The 14,911-nt window shown below is 43.0% G+C and overlaps 1 protein-coding gene across 2 annotated transcripts in view; it reads left to right on the forward strand.

The window, feature by feature from the left end:
- The window catches only part of Dredd (Caspase-8 Dredd), a 75,291-nt gene that overhangs the window by 20,697 nt on the left and 39,683 nt on the right, over positions 1 to 14,911 (forward strand). The window lies entirely within an intron of this gene.

Consider the following 14,911-nt stretch of genomic DNA (forward strand, 5'->3'; position numbering starts at 1 on the left):
TCTCTAGATGACAACTATCGACGTCTGTATCACCAATTCATGACAGAATATCGAGATCTCAACCACATGAAGAAAGCCTCACCCGTTTCCAGTCAGCAAACGCAATATTATTTGCCACATCACGGAGTGCTCAAACCAGACAGTGCAACCACGAAAGTACGTGTGGTATCCAATGGCTCGAGCGCATCTACATCTGGCCGCTCACTCAATGATATCATGCACACAGGAGCCAAGTTGCATTTAGACGTCACCGATGTCTTGCTCTGGATTCGACAATTTCGACACCTAGTTGCCACGGACATCACCAAAGAGTATAGACAGATCAACGTGCATGAAGATGACTAAGATTTACAACGGACTCGCTGGATAGATGAACAACTCAATGAAGTGCCATATCACCTAACAACGATCGATATGTTGATGACAATTCTGGAGGCGACAACACCTTTCAGCAAGTAGTAAAATTCAGCACTGCTCAACGGACTTGTACATGGCGGGCGGCGTCCCATTAGCAAGGTGGCACGCGACTTATCAAGACGAACTCACTGCGGTTCAAGCAGAAAAGGACCAGGACTCACAAACGACATTGACGATTGCGTAACCAAAGGACTCGGATTACGATGGCTTCCTCAAGAAGATTCATTCACATTCTCAACAAGGATCTCGTTGCACACCGATCTTCTCACCAAACGCCTCGCTTGGTCTGAAGTGGCTCAGAAACTCGATCCACTGGGCTTTGTATCACCAGTGGTGATCAAGGCGAAGATGCTCTTGCAGGAGCTTTGACTACATGAAGCTCCAATGGGATGAACCACTGCCATCCCAGCTCTCATCACGGTGGCTCATTATCAGAAAAGAACTCACAAGCTTGCAAGCTCTCAATATCTCGGTGGTACAACCAAGGTAGCACCTCTCAAACCACATAGGGCTTTTCGTCAGTGGAATTTCACGGCTTTTCTGATGCTTCTCAACTGGCAATGGCTGCAGTCGTATTTATCACCGTCCACGGCTCTAATGGTGCCTCGATTTCATTGGTGTGCTCCAAAACAAAGGTAGCACCGCTCAAGCAGCTCACCATCCCGAGACTTGAACTCACCGCAGCACTGCTGCTCTCACGACTCATGCAATACGTTCAAGCCACATTGAAGTTGAACGTCACAGCAACTCACCTGTGGACGGACTCTGTTGTGACACTCACGTGGATCAAATCTCATGCATCGTGCTGGAAGGATTTCGTGAGAAATCGAGTGTCTCAAATTCAAGAGCTCACTGCGAACGCACATTGGAAATACGTACCAGGTACGTCCAACCCAGCCGATTGCGCCTCACGAGGATTAACTACTGCTCAACTCCAAAGTCACTCATTGTGGTGGACGGGACCACCGTGGATACTCACCCCTGAAGCTTGGCCATCTCAACCCGCGCTTTCGGACGAGTTGAACTCGCACGAGGCTCGTCCTGGCATTGCGCTACATGCGGCCGCATCTCAACCGGAATATCACTGGGACCTGATATATAGGTTCTCAACTCTCAACAAGTTATTGGAAAATAACAGCTCTTTGTTTCAGATTCATATCGCTTCTGGGAAAGTGCCGACGCACGCCACTGGACTTGCACTCAGCTTTGGAGGAGGCCAGATTCTTCTGGATTAAGGCTACTCAAGCGGCATACTTTACGCACGAGATCAAGATGCTCACGGCCAACTCGAGACTACCAACTGCTCACGCATTCAGTCGATTGACTGCGTACATAGACGCTCAAGGGATCATCCGAGTTGGCGGCCGCCTCAACCAATCAGCACTGGCTCAAGACAGCAAACATCAGGCGATTTTGCCTCGCCACTCCCGGCTCTCAACCTTGATCACTTCACACGCCCATCTGCGTACTCTGCATGGAGGAACACAGCTGACATTGGCTCATGTCAGGCAAAGTTACTGGATCATCGGCGGACGGGCTCCGGTGAAGTCTCATATCTTGCGGTGTGTCGTGTGTGCTCGGCAGGGGGGGATCTGTGCTCATCAACTGATGGGCCAACTACCTCTCTCTCGGGTTACGCCGTTACGTCCGTTTACTCGCACAGGAGTTGACTATGCCGGACCGCTCACCATCAAAACATGGAAAGGACGAGGTGCGAAGACATACAAAGGATGGATCTGTGTGTTTGTCTGTTTCTCCACCTCAGCAATTCACCTCGAAGTAGTCAGTGACTACTCATCAGAAGGATTTATCGCAGCATTCCGAAGATTTTCAGTGAGAAGGGGAATTGCTCAGACCATATATTCGGACTGCGGGACAACATTCATTGGAGCAGACGCCGCGCTCAAGAAAATGTTCATCCAGAGCTCACAAGAACATCAACGGATCGCTCAAATTCTACAACAGGATTGCACCAGATGGGAGTTCAACCCACCAGGCGCTCCACACATGGGGGGCAAGTGGGAGGCGGTGGTGAAATCAGTCAAGTTTCATCTGAGACGGACTATCGGGGAGACTCTACTCACTACGGAAGAACTCACAACGTTGCTTACTCAAATCGAAGCCATTCTCAACTCACGGCCCTTAGAACCGCTGAGTGACGACCCGGAAGACGTCTCAGCGCTCACACCAGGTCATTTCCTCATTGGAGGTCCACTCACTACTATACCCGAGCCATCTCTGATTGACCTAGCAACCTCACGGCTATCTCGATGGCAGCTATCCAGCAGCGAGTTCAACATTTTTAGGCACAATGGTCGGCTCATTATCTGCAACGCCAGCAGGCGATCTCCAAGTGGCATCATATTAACAACAACATTAAGGTGGGCTCCATCGTGCTGCTCACCGATGAACGCTCTCCACCGTGCAAGTGGCCACTCGCCAGAGTAACAGCTTTGCACCCCGGCAAGGATGGACTCACCAGGGTGGTTACCCTCAAAACGGCCACCACGACACTCACTCGGCCAAGTGCCAAGCTTGCAATTCTACCCATCTCAACAGAATGAAGGATCAAGAGTAAGGAATCATCAACAAGGTTGCTGATGGCGGGCGGAATGTTCGAGATTCCCTTAACGTTGCGCCGTCCGATCAGATGGCAGCATCGATCGGGTAACGACGCTCGATCACCGCGGCAGCTTGCGCCCGCACGGGCGCGCTCATCGCCACCGTCTTCCTCGCGATCGGAGCAATTGTGCAAATGGCCGCGCAGTGATCAGACGCACGATGTGTGCTCTGTGCATCTTGATTGTGACTATACACATTGAAGTGCTCACCGCAGTGATTACAGCTGCTGAGATACTGCATTAACATGTAAAGCGACCACACATCCAGCTAAACTCAGGATACATCAACACGACGACTCAGGCTCACATGTGCGCGAGTGCCGACCGCCACGTGTCTCACCGGCTCACGGGCGATTCATCGAAGAAGACGGCAATTAATATAACTGCCTCGCCCACTCACGAACGATACACAAAGACTTCTTATACAAAGACTTCTTATGCTTAGTGAAATCCGAAAGACTGCCCACCACTCTCAGGTCAGACTGTATATATCTCTTCTCATATTAAAGACGGCTCAGACTGTGGTCTGAGTTACACAAGAAATAAAGTGAATAATTAGTGAACACCTTCCACGCGCGTCCTTCTCATCCCGCTTCCATCGTCGGGATTAATCAGCGATTTCGCGAACAACAAGCATTTAATAATTTACTTGCATTTACTTAATAGAATGTATAAAATCAACAAGGTCGGGAAATATTCTGCAGATATTGAGTACTGTTTACAAATACAAACCAAATATCACTATTTCAAACACTTCCTACGAATGTAAGCAGCTATAAATTACTGGAGCACAGAAATGGTCATAACTCGGAAATAAGGTCAAATAGGACATATGTTTATATTTTTTCATTGTTTTCGTGTCCTGAATCTACCACTACAATACTTCCCACTTATTAGGAAACACTTCTATGGATGTATGTATGTTCGGGATCGCCGTGTTAGAAACTATATTCGCGAAGCTCGTCAACAATCTTCCCCCTCGTACCACGATATCTACATCGTCGAGATCACGCTCACCGAGCATCTTTTCAAAACACCGATCCGATCGGCCGCCGCATCGATCACGCACCTCCAGTATGATCGCCTAAGTTTTGTCAATACGCTCTCACCGCGCTCGGCTTCAGTTCGCTGCCGAAGCCCGCGCTATACGCGTCTTTTGTAAACGGCAGCCGTCGTCGTGTTCGAGCTTGTAACGCGCCGAACCACCGGCTCTCAATAAAAGAAATTAAGGTGTAATTTAAACGAGTTTTAAAGTCATTCCGCCTTGGCGGACGAGCCTTTTGCTAAGGCTGTATCAGCTGCACAACAAACAATGTATGTATGTACATATAACATAAGTACAGTTGTCGAATGTCAAACGTTAAGAAATGTAGAAGATTAAGAACAAGATGATAAGGCTATGGTCTATTTGATGCTACAAATGCTTTGAAGCGTTCTTCATCTTTTTCGTTTTTTTTCACTGAAAGAATAGAGAAGAGGAATACTTCGATACGACAACAGGTAAAGAATTACACAGACTAAAACCAAAGGAGAATATACGAGACAATGCAATAAAATTTTATATGTAACAAAAACAAATGAAATTATTCTGTATGGTCAAAATATTGCCAAATTATTGGAGATACTGATTGAAAAAGTGCAGAAAGAAGAAGAAAGATATATAATATTTGAAAAAAATTATATATTATACTTTAATTATATTAAATAAATGAAGCACTAAAAAAGTATAAAATAAAAAAAAAATTTTTATAGAACCAACTTCAAAAAAGCCCTAAAAAGTAAAAAAAATATAAAGCTTTTTAATTTTTTTTTAATTTTTTTACTTTTTAGTTTTTTTAACTGTTATATATTTTTTTAAATTTTTGAGCAATTTTTAAAATTTTAATTGTTTCTTCAATTTTTTTAAATAAATTTATATATCAATTTCTATGTGACATAACAGTCACGTGTAAAATTTAATATATTTCATGATAAAAAATTAAATATAATTTATTTTTAACCAACTTCAAAAAGGAGAATAATAAATTTCTTTCGCCAGTATATATAGAATAACAATTAAAGTAATTTAAATCGACCTGACTGGCAATATATATAACGTCTTTCCGATATGAACATTGAAAAACTGTGAGCCAACTTGGTTTGTCGGATTCACACAGCACTTTTTTCAGATCAATATCGAGACATTATTAATTTTGACCATAATTTTGGTCCGTTGATGTAATTTCTAAATTAAATAGTTTTTAATTTTATTGCGAAAAATATTACCCCAGCCAGGGTTTGAACCTGGAACCTCCCGTATACCGTGCGGGTGTCGTGCCAATTCGACCACTGGGGCTATGGTAATATTTATCGCAATAACAACTGTAAGATGGAGCACCGATTACTAGGTCGACGGTGTATAATAAACAGAATAATAAATTTCTTTCGCCAGTATATATAGAATAACAATTAAAGTAATTTAAATCGACCTGACTGGCAATATATATAACGTTTTTCCGATATGAACATTGAAAAACTGTGAGCCAACTTGGTTTGTCGGATTCACACAGCACTTTTTTCAGATCAATATCGAGACATTATTAATTTTGACCATAATTTTGGTCCGTTGATGTAATTTCTAAATTAAATAGTTTTTAATTTTATTGCGAAAAATATTACCCCAGCCAGGGTTTGAACCTGGAACCTCCCGTATACCGTGCGGGTGTCGTGCCAATTCGACCACTGGGGCTGTGGTAATATTTATCGCAATAACAACTGTAAGATGGAGCACCGATTACTAGGTCGACGGTGTATAATAAACAGAATAATAAATTTCTTTCGCCAGTATATATAGAATAACAAATAAAGTAATTTAAATCGACCTGACTGGCAATATATAACGTCTTTCCGATATGAACAGTTGTTATTGCGATAAATATTACCACAGCCCTAGTGGTCGAATTGGCACGACACCCGCACGGTATACGGGAGGTTCCAGGTTCGAACCCTGGCTGGGGTAATATTTTTCGCAATAAAATTAAAAACTATTTAATTTAGAAATTACATCAACGGACCAAAATTATGGTCAAAATTAATAATGTCTCGATATTGATCTGAAAAAAGTGCTGTGTGAATCCGACAAACCAAGTTGGCTCACAGTTTTTCAATGTTCATATCGGAAAGACGTTATATATATTGTCAGTCAGGTCGATTTAAATTACTTTAATTGTTATTCTATATATACTGGCGAAAGAAATTTATTATTATGTTTATTATACACCGTCGACCTAGTAATCGGTGCTCCATCTTACAGTTGTTATTGCGATAAATATTACCACAGCCCCAGTGGTCGAATTGGCACGACACCCGCACGGTATACGGGAGGTTCCAGGTTCCAGGTTCAAACCCTGGCTGGGGTAATATTTTTCGCAATAAAATTAAAAACTATTTAATTTAGAAATTACATATCAACAGACCAAAATTATGGTCAAAATTAATAATGTCTCGATATTGATCTGAAAAAAGTGCTGTGTGAATCCGACAAACCAAGTTGGCTCACAGTTTTTCAATATTCATATCGGAAAGACGTTATATATATTGCCAGTCAGGTCGATTTAAATTACTTTAATTGTTATTCAAAAAGGAGGTTCTCAATTCGGCGAGTATGATGTACGTGGATATGTCTATGATTTTTTCTGAAACTACTGTATGGATGCGGTTTTCACTGTAGAGCAATCCTTGCTCCGGAAAGTTTTAGTACATAAAACATCGCGTTAGAACATCAGGGTATGTAACAGTAAGGAAATTATGCATACTTAATAATTACATTAATTACAAGCAAATAATAAATTATTATTTTTGATTCGTATCAATTGAATAACGCACTAAAGAAGTATGAATTAAAAAAAAAAAATTTTTTAATAAAAGGATTTCAAAAAAGCTTTAAAAAGAATGAAAAAAATTAAAAAATAAAGAAGTTTTAAAAAGTATGAGATAATAGAGAGGAATTTTAAGAATTTTTTTTAATGTTTTGAAGTCGGCGCCAAATTAATAATATTTTTAAAGTATTTTTTCAATTTTTTGAAGTCGGCGCCAAATTAATAATTACTAAATCAATTTGACGTCGCTTTCAAAAAATTAATGGAATACTTAGTGTTTTTTTTTTGCAGAACTGGTGCGCACTCAATGCACATTAAAGCCGTCGTACACACAAATCAACGTAAAGTATGTTTAATATGAACGGGTTAAGTCACGAAATCCTCAATATTCTTTATTATACTATTTGGTAAAATATGTATTAGGTATTTTATCAGAGAGTCGAAATATTTGCATTTTACTTTAAATATTAGAGATTAAATCAGTATACACACACACACAACGGCTTTAATGTGCACTGAGTGCGCACTGCCAATGAAAGATGCTATTAAAAATATCATTAATATGGCGCCGACTTCAAAAAATTGAAAGAAATTCTTAAAAGTATTATTTTATACATTTGAGAGCTTTTTTATTTGTTAATTTTTTTATTTTTTATTTGTTTTAAAATTTTTTAAAAGCCGTCTTATTAAAAAAAATTTTTTTTTACGTTGACTCATCGCATGACAAGAAAAAGAAAATGTGTTTCTTTACATTTTTAAATTGATATAACTGATGCTATAAATCATGATCACATCAACGATGAAGATGGCTACAGCGTGTTTTATGTAATATATGATTTTTTTTATTAATTTATGATTAAGGTATTGAGGTATTAAGACAGAAAAAAGGAGAGAGAGGAAGAGGGAGACAGAGAGACAGAGAGACAGAGAGAGAGAGAGGGAGAGAGAGAGAGAGAGATTGATTGTTGATTGATTGATTGATTGGTTTATTTTATGCCATAGTCACAGACTTTAGGCAAGTAATGAATAATACAAAGATACACATGATATAAACAAGAGCGAAATGACATGAACAAAAATCAGAGAGAATCAGAGAAGATAAAAAAGAATGAGAGAAATAAAGAGAAGACAATGAGCGAAAATGAAGCATTATGGAGTGAGAACAAGTAAAAATAAGAAAGAATGAGAGAAGATAAAGCCGTAAAATGCAGTAAAATTAGAAAAATAATGCAGAATGGATGTGAATAAAGGAAATTATACATATAAAGATAGTAGAAGGAGACTACATAAAGATAGTGGTGAAAGAACGTAACTGAGAGTGAATCAAACAAAATGAAACAAAATGAAATAGAAGGAGAGAGCGAGTGAGTAAGAATGAAAAAATTGAAAAATTACAAGGGAGTCTAAAATATAAAATAATATGTGATTTATAATTAATAAGAGAGGGAGACGGGTATAGGAGTGGAAGCGGGTGGTTGGCGAGCGCGATAGAGAGCGAAAAAGTAAGGCGTAGAGTGAGATTAGGAGTAGCAGCAGAGAGGAGAGTAGTGGTGGAGGGAAGGAAGAAGTGGCAAAGGCGGTGGAAGTGGAGGCGAGAAGCAAGGAAGAGTAAGAGAGGAGATATTAGTTAGTAACGGTGTGTGGTCAGAAAGAGGTTAGGGACACCTTAGAGAGAAATTGAAGTGGCAGGCGGTGGAGAGGTGACGACATTGTGGGTGAAGAACGGCTGAGAGGTGGTGACATCTCAGAGAGAAAAGGGGAAGGAGTAGGGTGGCGGTAGATTTGAAGTGAGATAGGGAGAAAAGGAGACGATAGAATAAATAAGGTGAGAGGAAGGCAGGGGATAAAAAGGAGAGTAGAAGAGATAAATAAGGAAAATGAGGGGAAGGATAAAGCGAAGAAGGAGCTCAAAAAGATGACAAGTAGAAGAGGTAAGGTGGCTAGCACAAGGAGAGAGAGAGAAGTGCGAGTTTATGTTGTGAGGCGAGTATAGATGATTATTAAAAAAAAAGAGCGGAAGGGGGAAGAGGAGAGAGGAAGAGGCGTTTAGAAGGAGTAGGAAAATGGTGATATCGCCAGAGGGGAAAGAACAGATAATAAGGATAATGAGTAAAATGATGGAGGAAATACGGGAATTAAGGAAAGAACAGAAAGAGCAAGGGGTAGAAAGTAGAAAGCAAGAAAGAGAGAGAAATGATAAGAGATGAGATTAGGAAGATGAGGGCGCATGTGGAGGAGAGAGAGGTGAAATGGCAGAAGGAAAGGGAGGAATTGAAGGAGATAGGGAAGTTGAAAGAAAGGCTGGATGGTATAGAGAAGGAGAGAGATGGGAGGAAGGAAAGTGGGAGATAGGAAAAAGAGATAAAGCAATGGAAGCGAAGGTAAGAGAGCTAAAAATGTGTAGAGAGTTAGAAGAGAGAGACAGAAGGAGGAACAATGTAGTAATGAAAAAGGTGGAGGTGGAGGAGTGAAGGCTAAAGGAAGCGGTAGAGAAGCTATGGCTAGAGATGGGAAAGGAGGAAGGAATAAAAGAGGTAAAAGAGATAGGAAGAAAGACGGGGCAAGAGAAGAAAAGAGTTTTAGTTAGTTTAAAAGATAGAGTAAGAAAAAGAGAGGTAATACAGAGAAAGAATGTGTGAAAAGGGAGGATGGAAAGAATAAAGGATGATATGATCTTGAAGGAAAGAAAAATGTAATAGAGCCTGGAGAGGATAGCTGAGAAGGAGAGAAAGAATAGGAGGAAAGCTTGGATAAAGTACGGAAAGATTTCGATAAAGGGGATGTGGTGGAGTTGGGATAAGGAAAAAGAAGTCATGACAGATGGAAGAGGAAATGAGAAAGAAGAACAAGAAAAAGGAGGGGGGAGAAAAAGGAACAGAGGAAGAGAGAGAGTGGAAAAGAGGGAGACGGAAAAATGAAAAGGGAGGGTAGTGAGAAGGGAGAAAAAACGATGGGAGGGTAGGGCGGAGAGAAGAGGGAGAGTAGGAAAAAAGGGAGTGTGGTGAGGCTGAGGGGAGGGGGGAAAGGAGTCAGAGAGAGTAAAATGGGAAAAGTAAAAAGAAGTGAAAGAGAGGAAAAAGAGGGGTGAAAAAGAGAAGGGGGAAGAAAGGAATTAAGGAGGGAGGAAGAAAGGAAGGAACAGGAAGGAAGCCTAAAGATAGGCTTCTGGAATGTAGCGGGAGTGAAGGAAAAACAGGAAGGGTTTTAGGAAAGGATAAAAGAGTGGGATGTCGTGGGGTTGGTGGAGACGTGGCTGAAACAGGAGGAATGGGAGAAGATAAAGAATAGGGTGCCAAAGAAGTTCAACTGGAGTATACAGGGTGCAAAGAAAGAAAGAATTGGAAGAAAAGGAAGAGCAATAGGTGGAATAATGATGGAAGTCAGAGAAGGGTTAGAAGAGGAAGAAGAATGGGTGGAGGAGGAAGATTTAATGATTAAAGAAGTAAGACGGAAGAAGGAGAAATGGAGATTGGCAACAGTTTACGTAAGCGGCAACTTGTACAAGATGATGGGTAAGATAAAATCGGTAAAAGAGGAGAAAGGGAGAGAGGAGAGATAGATAGTGGGGGCGATTTCAATGCGAGAACAAAAGAAAAAGGAGCGCTGAAGGATGGAGAAGAGCGAGTTGAAAGAAAATCGAAAGATAAAATGATAAATTGGTAGGAGAACGGGCTGATTAAATGGATGGAAGAGGAAGGGTGGGAAATTATGAACGAGCAAAGGAGGGAGATGAGGAGGGGGAGGTAACTTTTACAGGAGAAAAAGGGAAACAGTGATCAATTACGCAATAGGAGATAGAAAAGCTTGGGAAAGAGTGACAAGATTAGAGGTGAAGTGTGAGGTAGATTCGGATCACCAATCAATAGCAGTACGGTTGGACAAAGGGGGTGGTGGTGAGAGGAGAGGGACAATAGCGGAGGAAGAAAGGTGGGTGGAAAAGACGGACTGGTTGGAAGAGGCAAGAGAGGAGTTTTGAAAAAGGACGGAGAAGGTAGAAATAGGTAGGGGGGCAATAGATAAAGAAGTCGAAAAGTTGACAAAAAGAATTAAGATGAAAGTAAGGGTGAGAAGAGTAAAAAGAGGGGCAGAAGGAAAAAGTGGAATGGGGACTATAAGAAGAAGAGGGAGGAGATAGAAAAATTATTAAGAGACTGGAAAAGAGGAAGAAAACACAAAGAAAATCATAAGAGAAGAAAAGAGTATAAGGAAAAGTGTGAGGAAAAAGGAAGAAAAAAGAGAAATTTGCTGAAAGAGGCAAAAGAGGCGAGAACACAGAGAAGCAGGTGTGGGAAGTAATAAACAAGGAAAGGAGAAGAAGGGTAGAAATTAATAAGGAGATAACAATGGAGGAGTGGGATGAATATTTAAGGGACATGTTAGAAGGAACGGAATATAAGCGAAGGTTATAGGAGAAGAAAAGGAGGAAGAGCAGGGGGCGGAGGGGGAAGTAAAGAAAGGAGAGGGGATAGGATGGGAAGAGGTAGAGAGAGTGCTGATAGGGTTGAAAAAAGTAAAGCGGCGGGAGAGGACGAGATAGAAAATGAAGTGTAAAGTTATGGGGGAAGTGGTTTAAGAAAGGCGTTATGGGAGAGTATATATGGAAAGGAGAGGGTTTACACACTTACACATTTACATACTGAATTATGCGATAGGGAAGCGATTAAAGAGGAAAAAGAAGGTAGTGGCTGCTTTTGTAGATCCAAGGGCGGCATTTGATTCTGTTTGGCGCACCGCCATGTATCATAGTGTAAATAGTAGTTAATTATAAGATTGATTTCGTGTTGTCGTTTCACATTGTTAATGGTACGGTTTTCGTATTGACTAATTATACCGGTTGAATTATCGCGCCTATTAGCGAAACGTCGGTGGATCGCGATTAGTACACTTGTCGATATTCGCGCGACTCACCCGACTCGTGCTGCCCGCCCACGGGTGGCATCTCCAATTATGAGAAGAATTCGGTACTCGCTCGCGCCGTACTTCGCAGGTGCGCGAGCCGGAGAACGCCGAAGAGGCACTCACCAGTCGAACGTCGTGAAGCTCACACGTTACCGTTTTTGCATGTGCAAACTCGGAGTGCTCGGTCGCCTATCGCAGACCACGAAGGCCTAATCGCTTGATATCCTGCCTATCTGTGACTGCTTACTATCCTGCCTATCTGTGCCTGCTTGCTATACCTGCCTGTCCGTGTCCGCTTGCTATACCGGACGGTTGCACGCTTTCGCCTTGCACGCCAGAGATCTCGCCAACGGGAGGACGACGTCGACACCCAGGAGGCGCCGGGCAACGACACGGTGAGTCGCCTCGCATTTTGATATTCGCTTGCTTGCTTTGCTTTATTCGCTTTCGCGAGGGCACGGGCCCTCTGGTCCTTCGAGAAAAATTTTGTTGACCAATCGCAAATCCGGGGAGCGCCTCATACCCCCCCGTGCATTGGTCCTTCGAGCCGGATTCGCGCGCTAAAGCAATAACGCCGACCTTTCGCTCGTGAACAGCATTTCTTAGTAGTTTTGATCGCGATTGCATTACAATTAATCAGTCGCGTATTCTACACCCGCCGCGATATCTCTCGGCCGCAACGTTGCTTCGCGACGAGAATACGCGCGGGAAACTTGTCGATTGATCGCTTTGTGGTTAATTGCTTTTGTCATTCGTTATTGAATATTGTCGTTAATCGAAATATTCAACATTGGAATATTCTCGGTTAAGCCATACGTTTTCGCCGCGCCGTCGACGACCTTGACGCTCGGTCACGGGCCGGCAGCGTATATACACATTTTTTCTACATAAGCTCGCGTTCCATAATAACGCGCTACATTATTTTCGTTGTTGCTGGGTGTGTTTCGGCCAGACTCGAAATACATATTGAAAATACATACTGAAACTATTATTCCGATCGTTGGAATTCTCGCAAACATACTCGCCACCGATCGAATATACTGTTATCGTCGGCACTGGTCCCCGGTATAGAATATATTGCAGCACTCAAGGTAATCTTATTAAAGATTATAATTACAATTATAATCACAATTGCAAAGAAGTTGGCGTAATTGATGCTCATGTCGTGGATTATTGCTCGTGTCATGTGTGTACTGCTCATGTCGTATACACTGCTCGTGTCGTAGTTCCGCGCGCAACATGCATTGCTGAAAACTCAATCTGAACAAATACTTGAGTGCATTTCTCGCCGTAACCGGGCACCTGTGCCAACCTAATTGATAATTTTGATCGTTGATACAACTATTTTCTTATTTTGTGCATCCCTTGCAACCCTCTTCCTTGCTAGCTCTACACTGCATTTGATCCCCCTTCTTGCGTTCGCCATTCGCTCTTGCGACTAACAAAATTGTCATTTTGATTGCGCTATTATATCGTAATTGAGGAACGTTCTCTCGGAAACATTCCATTGAGCCTTCGCGTAGGAACCCGAAACGAGCCATCTGCGATTCCTCGTCACCTTGACGAACGGAACGGTTGTTTGCTTTCGTTCTCTCTTTCGTCCCTTAGCATATAAACTCGAAGCCTATTGTTCGCCGGTATTTTCACGGGGCGACAATACATTACGTGTCCTTGGGGTCGTTCGTCGTTGCTGTTGATTGCTTTACGTATCAACCAACATGTCGAAATCAAAGTCGGCTGTCTCTTGTCGCGAGTTATGCGTCCGGCGGATGAGGGAGATTTATGATCTTGCCCGGAAAGCCTCGTCCGAGCCGACGATCCTAGAAAGTTTTCTTGCCCGCTATCAGAGCGTGGCGAGAATCGCCGAGGACTTTGAGAACGCGCATCTCAAGGTTATACAAGAGACTACTGAGTTCGACACCGAAGATGCGGTTCGGGCAGACTTCGACAAGATGCATTACACCGTGAAGGGACGGTATCACGCGCTCACGGGCACGACGCCCGGAACCACACAGGCTCATTCCGCGAGCCACGCGTCGGCGATCAAGTTACCCAAAATTACGCTTCCGCAATTTTCGGGCGATCTCGCGCTGTGGCCGTCTTTTATCGCTTTGTTCAACACCTCGATTCACGACAACCGACAGATCTCGTCAATAGAGAAGTATCAATATCTGCTGGCCTCGCTAAAGGGGGAGGCGCTCAATGTAATCAAGAATTTGCCCCTCGCCGCGGAGTATTACCTGATTGCATACGACGCGCTGCTCGACAGATATCGGAACAGAAGGAAGCTAGCGGACCACCACCTAAAGTCGATACGCGGAGCCAAACCGTTAAAAATAGAATCGGCCGATGCCCTCCATAAATTATTGGATACGTTCACCGAAAACACTCGCGCGCTAAACCTGATGAAGTTCCCTACCGATTCGTGGGATTTTCTTTTGCTCAATTTCCTGCTCGAGAAGCTTCCCCGATCATTGCGGGAAAAGTTCGAATCTGTTCATCGGGCCGAAGAGATACCGCGATACGCTCAACTCATCAAGTTTCTTACCGAGCACTGTAAAGTCCTTGAGGCCATCTCGGGTCCGTCGACCATGCCGTTCAAATCACAATCGTCCGCGTCGGCTTCGTCGCTCGCAACTCGAACCGCCGAGTGTCCGGCGTGCAAGGAACAACACCTCGTGTTTAAATGCCCTCGATTCTTGAAATTATCCCCTCGGGAAAGGCATTCAACGGCTAAAACTTCGAACTTGTGCTATAACTGCCTCCGCGCGGGCCACAGCGTTAATGACTGTCCATCGTCGTGGACGTGTCGGTCGTGTAAGGCCAAACATCACACGCTCCTGCATTTTGAGCAGAACTCGGGCTCGGCGAATGCACCCACAGACGCCGAACCACCCTCCGAATCGGGGACAACGTCATCGCAGGGAAGCGAACCCCTCGTTAGCATGGCTGGTGTCGCGCGGTCGAACCCGATCGTATTGTTGTCGACGGTACAAGCCGAAGCGCTCGACGCACACGGAAATCCCTTCCCCGTTCGTATTCTGTTAGATAGCGCGAGCCAGCTAAACTTTATCTCCGAAAGTTGCATGCAGAGGGGTGGTTTCGGACGAACCAAGT

The sequence above is a fragment of the Temnothorax americanus genome, unplaced genomic scaffold (genome assembly GCF_048541705.1).
Source record: "Temnothorax americanus isolate GAGA-0224 unplaced genomic scaffold, ASM4854170v1 Scaffold44, whole genome shotgun sequence".
In the NCBI taxonomy this organism is placed as follows: domain Eukaryota; kingdom Metazoa; phylum Arthropoda; class Insecta; order Hymenoptera; family Formicidae; genus Temnothorax; species Temnothorax americanus.